This window comes from Eriocheir sinensis, unplaced genomic scaffold (assembly GCF_024679095.1).
Source record: "Eriocheir sinensis breed Jianghai 21 unplaced genomic scaffold, ASM2467909v1 Scaffold716, whole genome shotgun sequence".
Classification (NCBI taxonomy): Eukaryota; Metazoa; Arthropoda; class Malacostraca; order Decapoda; family Varunidae; genus Eriocheir; species Eriocheir sinensis.
The window spans coordinates 38,777-47,450 of NW_026112072.1; the positions used below are offsets into that span (position 1 = coordinate 38,777).

Here is an 8,674-nt window from a genome sequence, read left to right on the forward strand (position 1 = left end):
AACCATTATGTGAGTCAAACAGTTGTTAAGTACATTAGAGGAAGCCTAGGTTAGGCCTCCAGGTCTTTTGTTCCCTGCAGTTCCTGATTTTTTAGTTTTATATAGGGATGTAATAACTGTGTCCTCCAGGACAACGGCTTTGCACGATTCTCGTAATTTCTATTTCACCAAACCTTTACGAGGAGATCCGCCCGACACCTTTGATGTCTTTCGAATCAACTCCCTTCCATTTTCTGTGCAGAATAGCACTTACTATCTTATGTATAGTGTTTATTCAAGATATATTACCTTCGGTGAGAATAGGAAAATATACTTTCTTCTTTCTAGTATAGAACACTGTAACAAGAATAACCATATGTTAGTTTGTCCTCCCACAGGCCCGGTCTATGAGGCTATATAGTCACGCAGCCTCTTGTGAATCGGCTGCTTTCTTGAATCATAAGTCAGTGATCAACCTCTGCCACACAATAGTCTTGAAAACATTTCCCCCTATGTTTATAAAAGTGGACCTGTTCACTTGCCTCCCCCATCACTCTGGCACTCACAGCAAGCAGAACTTCCTCTCGCGGCAGAGGAGAAGAAGGTTATTGAAAAGATTATCCCCTCGGTGACAGAAGGAAAAGTCCCGGTAGTCCCTCAACAGGAGGTTGTTGAAAAAGTTGCCCCTTCGACGACAGAAGAAAAACTTCCTGTTGTGACACAAGAAAGGGTTATTGAGCAGAATGTCCCACAAGAAAGGGTTATTGAACAGTCTGTCCCACAAGAAAGGGTTATTGAAAGGGCTGTCCCACAAGAAAGGGCTATTGAACAGGCCGCCCCTACGGCGACAGAAGAAAAAGTTCCTGTTGTGACACAAGAAAGGGTTATTGAATAGAATGTCCCACAAGAAAGGGTTATTGAACAGAATGTCCCACAAGAAAGGGTTATTGAACAGAATGTCCCACAAGAAAGGGTTATTGAACAGAATGTCCCACAAGAAAGGGTTATTGAACAGAATGTCCCACAAGAAAGTGTTATTGAACAGAATGTCCCACAAGAAAGGGTTATTGAACAGAATGCCCCACAAGAAAGGGTTATTGAACAGAATGCCCCACAAGAAAGGGTTATTGAACAGAATGTCCCACAAGAAAGGGTTATTGAACAGAATGCCCCACAAGAAAGGGTTATTGATGAGAATGACACACAAGAAAGGGTTATTGAACAGAATGCCCCACAAGAAAGGGTTATTGAACAGAATGCCCCACAAGAAAGGGTTATTGAACAGAATGCCCCACAAGAAAGGGTTATTGAACAGAATGCCCCACAAGAAAGGGTTATTGAAAGGGTTGCCCCACAAGAAAGGGTTATTGAACAGAATGCCCCACAAGAAAGGGTTATTGAAAGGGTTGCCCCACAAGAAAGGGTTATTGAACAGAATGCCCCACAAGAAAGGGTTATTGAACAGAATGCCCCACAAGAAAGGGTTATTGAAAGGGTTGCCCCACAAGAAAGGGTTATTGAACAGAATGCCCCACAAGAAAGGGTTATTGAAAGGGTTGCCCCACAAGAAAGGGTTATTGAACAGAATGCCCCACAAGAGAGGGTTACTGAACAGAATGTTTCACAAGAAAGGGTTATTGAAAGGGCTGCCCCACAAGAAAGGGCTGCCCCACAAGAAAGGGCTATTGAACAGGCTGCCCCTACGGCGACAGAAGGAAAAGTTCCTGTTGTGATAAAAAAGAAGGTTACTGAACAGGCTGCCCCTTCGGTTACAGAAGAGATTGTCACTGTTTCTAAAGAGAAAGAAGAAGTCCCTGTTGTAACAGAGGAAAAGGTTCCCGCTGTGAGAAATGAGACAGTTATTGAAAAGATTACTCCTTCCGTAACAGAAGAAAAAGTTGTCAATCAACGGAAGGTTGTTTCTTACGAAGATGCTACAGAAAATCAGGAAAATCAAGTTACTGGAGAAGAAGAAACGGACAAAACTGAATTGAGGTTTATCATCACCATACAAGAGAGAATAGTCCGTGAACAGACAGTCTCGATCATACCCGTGATGGACAAGGACGCCAACACAAGAAGGAATGGAAAAGTGGCGAAGAAACAACTGAAAAGAATAATGAAGAAGGTGGCCCGCGCCGTACGGGAAGAATTAACCCTAGAACCCCATCGCTGTTTTTGAGGAATATGAACCACATCGCCGGGGAATTTTACCCTTTTTTGAAAAATAAAAAAAAATAGTAGTTTTCAATTAAGGTTTATTACAAGTTTTACAGTGAAAAAGGAACTCTTAAACTATAGATTATAAACTTATAAACTTAAATTGTACTTTATTTTAATATTGATATTGACCTTAATAAGGAATAACCTAAATTTGACTAAATTTGAAAAAGTGTTTAGAAAAAAATTTCCAAAAAAAAAGTACTGCAGCTGGTGACTTCTCCTTTGGTACACTAGTTACTAGGTAGTTGGCCCCTCGCCTCAGTCAGTTGCAGCCCACTACTGCCACAGGTAACTGTATGGGATGCACGCGAAAAGTGGCTATATTTTTTGTTATATATATATATATATATATATATATATATATATATATATATATATATATATATATATATATATATATATATATATCTATATATATATATATATATATATATATATATATATATATATAGATATATATATATATATATTTTCCAGAGCTGATAATGACTTTTTTCAACATGGAATGATGAAATACAATAAAAAATAAGCTTACCTTTCATAAGCAGTCATCCCCGATGGGGTACAGGTCGCCTAAGCCCACTACTACCACCGGAAACTGTATGGAAGACAGGCGAAAAATCACTATACATTCTTTCTATCGATTTTTCATTTTATTTGTTTTTCATACTTTTTCCAGAGCTTATAACCACTTATTTCAACATGGAATGATGACATACAATAAAAAAATAAGCTTACCTCTTATACGCAGTTACCACAGACAGGGTACACGTGTCGAGGGCACTTGGGTAGGGCACACCTGTTGCATCGGTGCCGGGTCTTCCTGTCTGCCCTACTAGAGCACTCAGAACAGCGTACCAGGGGGGAGCGGCTGTCTGCAAAGGATGTCCCTGGTGTCCCAGCAGCAATACCGTCTGATGGCAGCTCACACAGTGTCTATCAAGTTGCGAAGGTTTCGGGACAGGGATGGTGTTGACAGACGTGCTTGGGCCCAGGGAGTGATGAGTGCCATCGCCACATCCATCATAAAGGTCCTCCTTGCCAGTAGTTTGGTGCCTGCCCTTGCCCGATTCTCGCTGCTGACGATGAAGGCATTGATGGTCGCAGCATTGAGAATGCCATACCACACACAGAGGGGCCAGCGTCGTGTCTTTCTTGAACAGGAAGTTGTGGCACACATTTGGTCGAATGTGTCGACCCCTCCTTTTGTAGAATTGTAGAACTCTATGATCTCTGGCTTGCCCCCTGGTGCAATGGTAGGCTGGGTGTGCTGGGATGACATGAGTAGGACCATCTTCTTGTTTCTTCGTGAAGTCTTTGCCACATACGACACAAACGTCATCGCATTGGTGAACAGAAAGGCACTTGATCCATGGAGTCTTGTTTCCTTGGTCTTCATCTCACTGGGAATTTCAGGCTTGTTTGCTCTCATTGTGCCAACAAGTGTCATTCCACAGTTGTTGAGGAGGTCAACAATGAGAGGCACTGATGTGAACCAGTTGTCCGTGGTCACATTTCTATTGGAGCCGTGGTATGGCCTGGTCAGTTCTCTTGTCAAATAATGACCAAGGTTGACCCCATCCCGTGGCCTTGTCCCCTGCTTGCCAAGGTAGGGTATGCCACCAAGCATGTACTTGGTGCTGGCGTCACAGATGAGGACGAGCTTGATGCCATATTTTGCAGGTTTGTTGGGAATGTACATCCTGAAGGGGCACTTCCCTCTAAACCCCAACAGTTGTTCATCCACAGTGAGGTTCTCGCGTGGGACATACAGCCGCCTGCAGTTGTCGATGAACATGTCCCACACTTTCCTCACAGGGGCAAACTTGTCCTCTTTCAGCCTCTCCACACGCGTGTCTGGGTTGTCAAACCGCAGACAGGAGACCAGAAACTCGAACCTCCCCTTGGACATTGCTGCTCGATACAGGGGACACCCAGTGACGGCACTCCACATCTCAAGAAGGGAGAGATGGTTATCCCTCTGCTGCCCTGCTGCTATTAGCACTCCCAGGAGTGCTAATATCTCTCTTGGTTCTGTAGGACCATATGTGCCTGCTTGTCTTTGAGTTGCCATCCTTCCATTCCTGAACAATGGCATCAGTCACAAAAAGTTTGATTGCCTCCCCAGGGTCAACTACACCCCTTGCCTCATGAGCTGGCCCTGGAGTATATCTTCCCATGATGTTTCTTGACAACCTCCTGTGTGCATGACTGTGCTGAGGTTGACAGCTCCACCTAAAATTGTTTCTGGAGGAAATGGTCGTCCTGTTGAAGTCGACGACAGGTGGAACATCAGCCTCCTGGAGGCCTCTTCCCCTCCGTACACCCCTGGCAGGGGTGGCAGCAGCAGCAGCGGAAGTTGCAGGGGCAGGAGCAGCAGCAGAGGTACTGGCAGCAGGGACAGCAGCAGAGGTTGTGGCAGGATCAGCAGCAGTAGAGATAGTGGCAGGGTCAGCAGGGACAGCAGCAGAGGTACTGGCAGCAGGGATAGCAGCAGAGGTTGTGGCAGAGGCACGACCTTTTCTTGGTGTGGACGTGAACATTCTCCTTATCTTCCTTCTCTGAAGATCTTCCCCTTCACTATCACTTTCCGAGTCAGTCTCTGGCACATACTCTCGATCTTCATCACTATCATAGAGAGTTTGTGCCTCTAAATTGTCTTCCACATCACTTTCAATATCTCTAAATTCTTCCAGGTCATCAACACACTCACTATCTGAGCTATCATTTACTGAGAGGAAACCAGATTTGTTCATCGTCTCCACAAGTTCCTCCTCAGTCAGCACTTTGCCTCGGGCAGCCATATTTTCTGTTTATCTGTAATAATTACTAAATATCTGAAAAGAAACACACGTAAGATATCACTAATAGTTACAGGTAAACACATCGTCGGGAGAATTTCACCCGGGTAAAATGTCTAACGTTCACCACATCGTCGGGAGAAATTCTCCCGAAATAACGGTTTTCCCCTCGCCGTGGAAAATTCCAGGCGCGGAGCCGGAGCGCACACCCACCCTTCACGATGTCTCACACAACACTGCGGGTACACAGGCGGCCAGCTGGTTCCCGCGCTTTCTTCATATTGAACTACGTGGTAACCTAGGAGAGTCGGGAGAAAATCACCCGGCAATGTGGTTCTAGGGTTAAGCAAGGAACACTAGACAGCGGGGGAGGGACAGTAGCAGGAGAAGCTGTAACCAGTGTGAGGGAACAGGCTGCCACTCTCCACCAAACCGACAGCCACCACCACCAAAATGTCCCCTCAACACCCAGCTGCTTGCGATGGGATCCCTAAGAAAGTGTTCCATATTTTCTTGTCTTTTCTTATCTATCTATCTTACTATGGTGTACATTGTAGTATAAACACTTACACTTTGCGTCCCTTTGGAAACCCGGTGTAAGCTCTTTCCAACAGACTGAAGCAACTCTTTTTGAGATAGGAGGAGAAGGAGGAGGAGGAGGGGGGGGGGGCCGGAAGAGAACGATTTGAAATAAGAAAGAAATAAGAAAATAATAATATAAATAAGAGTAAGACTAAATAAAGGAAGAGGAGGAGGAGGAGGAGAAGCACGAAGAGGAGGAAAGGAAAGAGAACGATGAAAGAGATGAATGTGGGTGGAAGAGAGAGAGAGAGAGAGAGAGAGAGAGAGAGAGAGAGAGAGAGAGAGAGAGAGAGAGAGAGAGAGAGAAAAAACAAGAAACAAAGACAGAGAGAGCAATATAGATAGAAGAGAGAGAGAGAGAGAGAGAGAGAGAGAGAGAGAGAGAGAGAGAGAGAGAGAGAGAGAGAGAGAGAGAGAGAGAGAGAGAGAGAGAGAGAGAGAGAGAATAATCAAGTAACTAAGACAGAGAGAGCAATATGGATGGAAGAGAGAGAGAGAGAGAGAGAGAGAGAGAGAGAGAGAGAGAGAGAGAGAGAGAGAGAGAGAGAGAGAGAGAGAGAGAGAGAGAGAGAGAGAGAGAGAGAGAGAGAGAGAGAGAGAGAGAGAGAGAGAAAAAAGGCATACTGTGAGATGCCGCCCCTGTTAGAGGTACAGGTGGAAAATGTGTTATATTGTGTTGAAGACGCCCCTGTTAGAGGTACAGGTGGAAAATGTGTTATATTGTGTTGAAGACGCCCCTGTTAGAGGTACAGGTGGAAAATGTGTTATATTGTGTTGAAGACACCCTGTTAGAGGTACAGGTGGAAAATGTGTTATATTGTGTTGAAGACGCCCCTGTTAGAGGTACAGGTGGAAAATGTGTTATATTGTGTTGAAGACGCCCCTGTTAGAGGTACAGGTGGAAAATGTGTTATATTGTGTTGAAGATGGGCATAATGTGAGATGCCGCCCCTGTCAGAGTTGCAGGCGGAAAATAATGTGTTTTAGTGAATCCGTACGGAGAAGCCACTAAGGTGGTGGTTCTACCCCTGAAATATTTTCAAGGCGATAACTCTACCTCATTCGTCGCACGGAGAAACCAAAGTTACGTTATGTCGGTGTAGAAAGTTTTCTTTCTGGCCTGGAATGAAACGGGATGTAGAAAATTATATAAGGAAGTGCGTCATGGTAGTCGTTTTAAAAGTGAGTTGGGCACCCTGCTCCTTGGCGGCAATATCCAGACGTCACCGCTCCTTTTGAGAGAATACACATGGACCTTGTGGGTCCCATGGGTGTATCGAACAATGGGGATCGATACGTAATGCCCATAGTTGATGTTTTTAAAAGGTATTTGATTACAGTACCCTTACGGAGTAAGGAAGCCCGCGAAATGGCAAGGGCGTTGTACGTGGATGTTGTTTGTGTACACGGTGTTCCTCAGACAGTTGTTACAGATCAAGTTTCAGAGTTCGTTAATTCCGTGGTACAGGAGATAAATTAGAAGCTACCTGTGCGACACGCGAATAACGGCTTACCATACAAATGGAAATGGAATAATAAAGCGCGCAAATTATACTGTTGTTAACATTTTGAGGAGAATGTTCTCGGAAATGTGTCCGTTTGGGATATAATGCTACTTATAAACATCTTGGCCTATAATGCTGCGTATTATCGCACCATAAAGGAGTCCCCATTTTATCGAGAGAGACAGAGAGGATTTTTAGAGATCTTCCTGTACCCTACACTATGTTAGAAAAAAATTCAGCAGCCCTGGTATGATATTGACTCCTATAAAGAGGAAATGGCTGTAATTGCAAGGAAAGTTTATGATATTGACTCCTATAAAGAGGAAATGGCTGTAATTGCAAGGAAAGTTTATGATATTGACTCCTATAAAGAGGAAATGGTTGTAATTGCAAGGAAAGTTTATGATATTTACTCCTATAAAGAGGAAATGGTTGTAATTGCAAGGAAAGTTTATGATATTGACTCCTATAAAGAGGAAATGGTTGTAATTGCAAGGAAAGTTTATGATATTTACTCCTATAAAGAGGAAATGGTTGTAATTGCAAGGAAAGTTTGTGATATTTACTCCTATGAAGAGGAAATGGATGTAATGCAAGGAAAGTTTGTGATATTTACTCCTATGAAGAGGAAATGACTGCAATTGCAAATAAAGTTTATGATAGATGCCAGGTTTACATTGAAAAAGGTAGAAAAGAAATAGAAAAGAAATACAAAGCCTCAAAATCAAAACTATCAACGTTGGAGACAGTGTTCCTCAAACGAGACCACAGAAAAAAGTAAATAAAAAGCTGCAACCTATTTTTGATGGACCCTACAGGGTAATAGAAAAGATCAGTGATAAAAAATAGGAACCTTAGGACTAGTAAGGTTTCAACGGTCCCCACAGATAGAGTAAAAGTCCTTCATGAAGACTGCATCGATGTGCAGCAATGTCCAACAATTAGGTGAGCATACCCTTTAAATCCAGAGACAGACACTGATCTATTCTTTGCATTGCTCAACCCTGAAATCACTGAGAAAAATTCTACCGAAAATGATAACTCGTAGCGGAGAGGTGACTGCTACTCATGACACATTAAATAATGTTCGTTCTACAACAGCAATAAACAGCTGATGCACAGGCCCTACCTTCTCAGGTTACTCCCAAACTTTCAGAGCCACCTCGGCATAGATAAGGCCTTCGCTCTTCCTCTGCGGTACAAGAGTTACCTAATGTAGTGTCAAAGCCAATACGATATAAAACAAGGATAATGTATGAGGATGAAAAAGCAATAATTAAGCGAAAATATTACGAAGTAAACCACAGATTTATTTGACTCTTTCGGTGTAAGACTCAATAACACAACAGGAGTCCCCGATACGTGCTGGCCAAAGTTTCACACCAACATACTATCTGTATTATAGTTCTCACAGATAGAGACTATAGTACTGTTTATTCTCACAGAAGATGTTTGAACTGCATTATATAAAGCACGGAATTTAACTGCTTCTTTAACTTGAAATGTTATTCAAATGTCACCTGAGTATCCAGCATAAAAGCAATATAATACACACTCTTTGATTTTGAAAATGAATTCAGTTCA

General features: G+C 43.1%; 1 long non-coding RNA gene across 1 annotated transcript; it reads right to left on the reverse strand.

Moving 5' to 3' along the window:
* Window positions 1-2,219: 2,219 nt before the first annotated feature.
* Window positions 2,220-5,348, reverse strand: LOC126994081 (uncharacterized). Its single transcript, XR_007748792.1, has 2 exons — window positions 4,916-5,348; window positions 2,220-2,494 (listed from the first exon to the last, which is right to left on the reverse strand). It is a non-coding gene; the product is annotated as an uncharacterized LOC126994081 (long non-coding RNA).
* Between the last annotated feature and the right edge of the window lie 3,326 nt (window positions 5,349-8,674).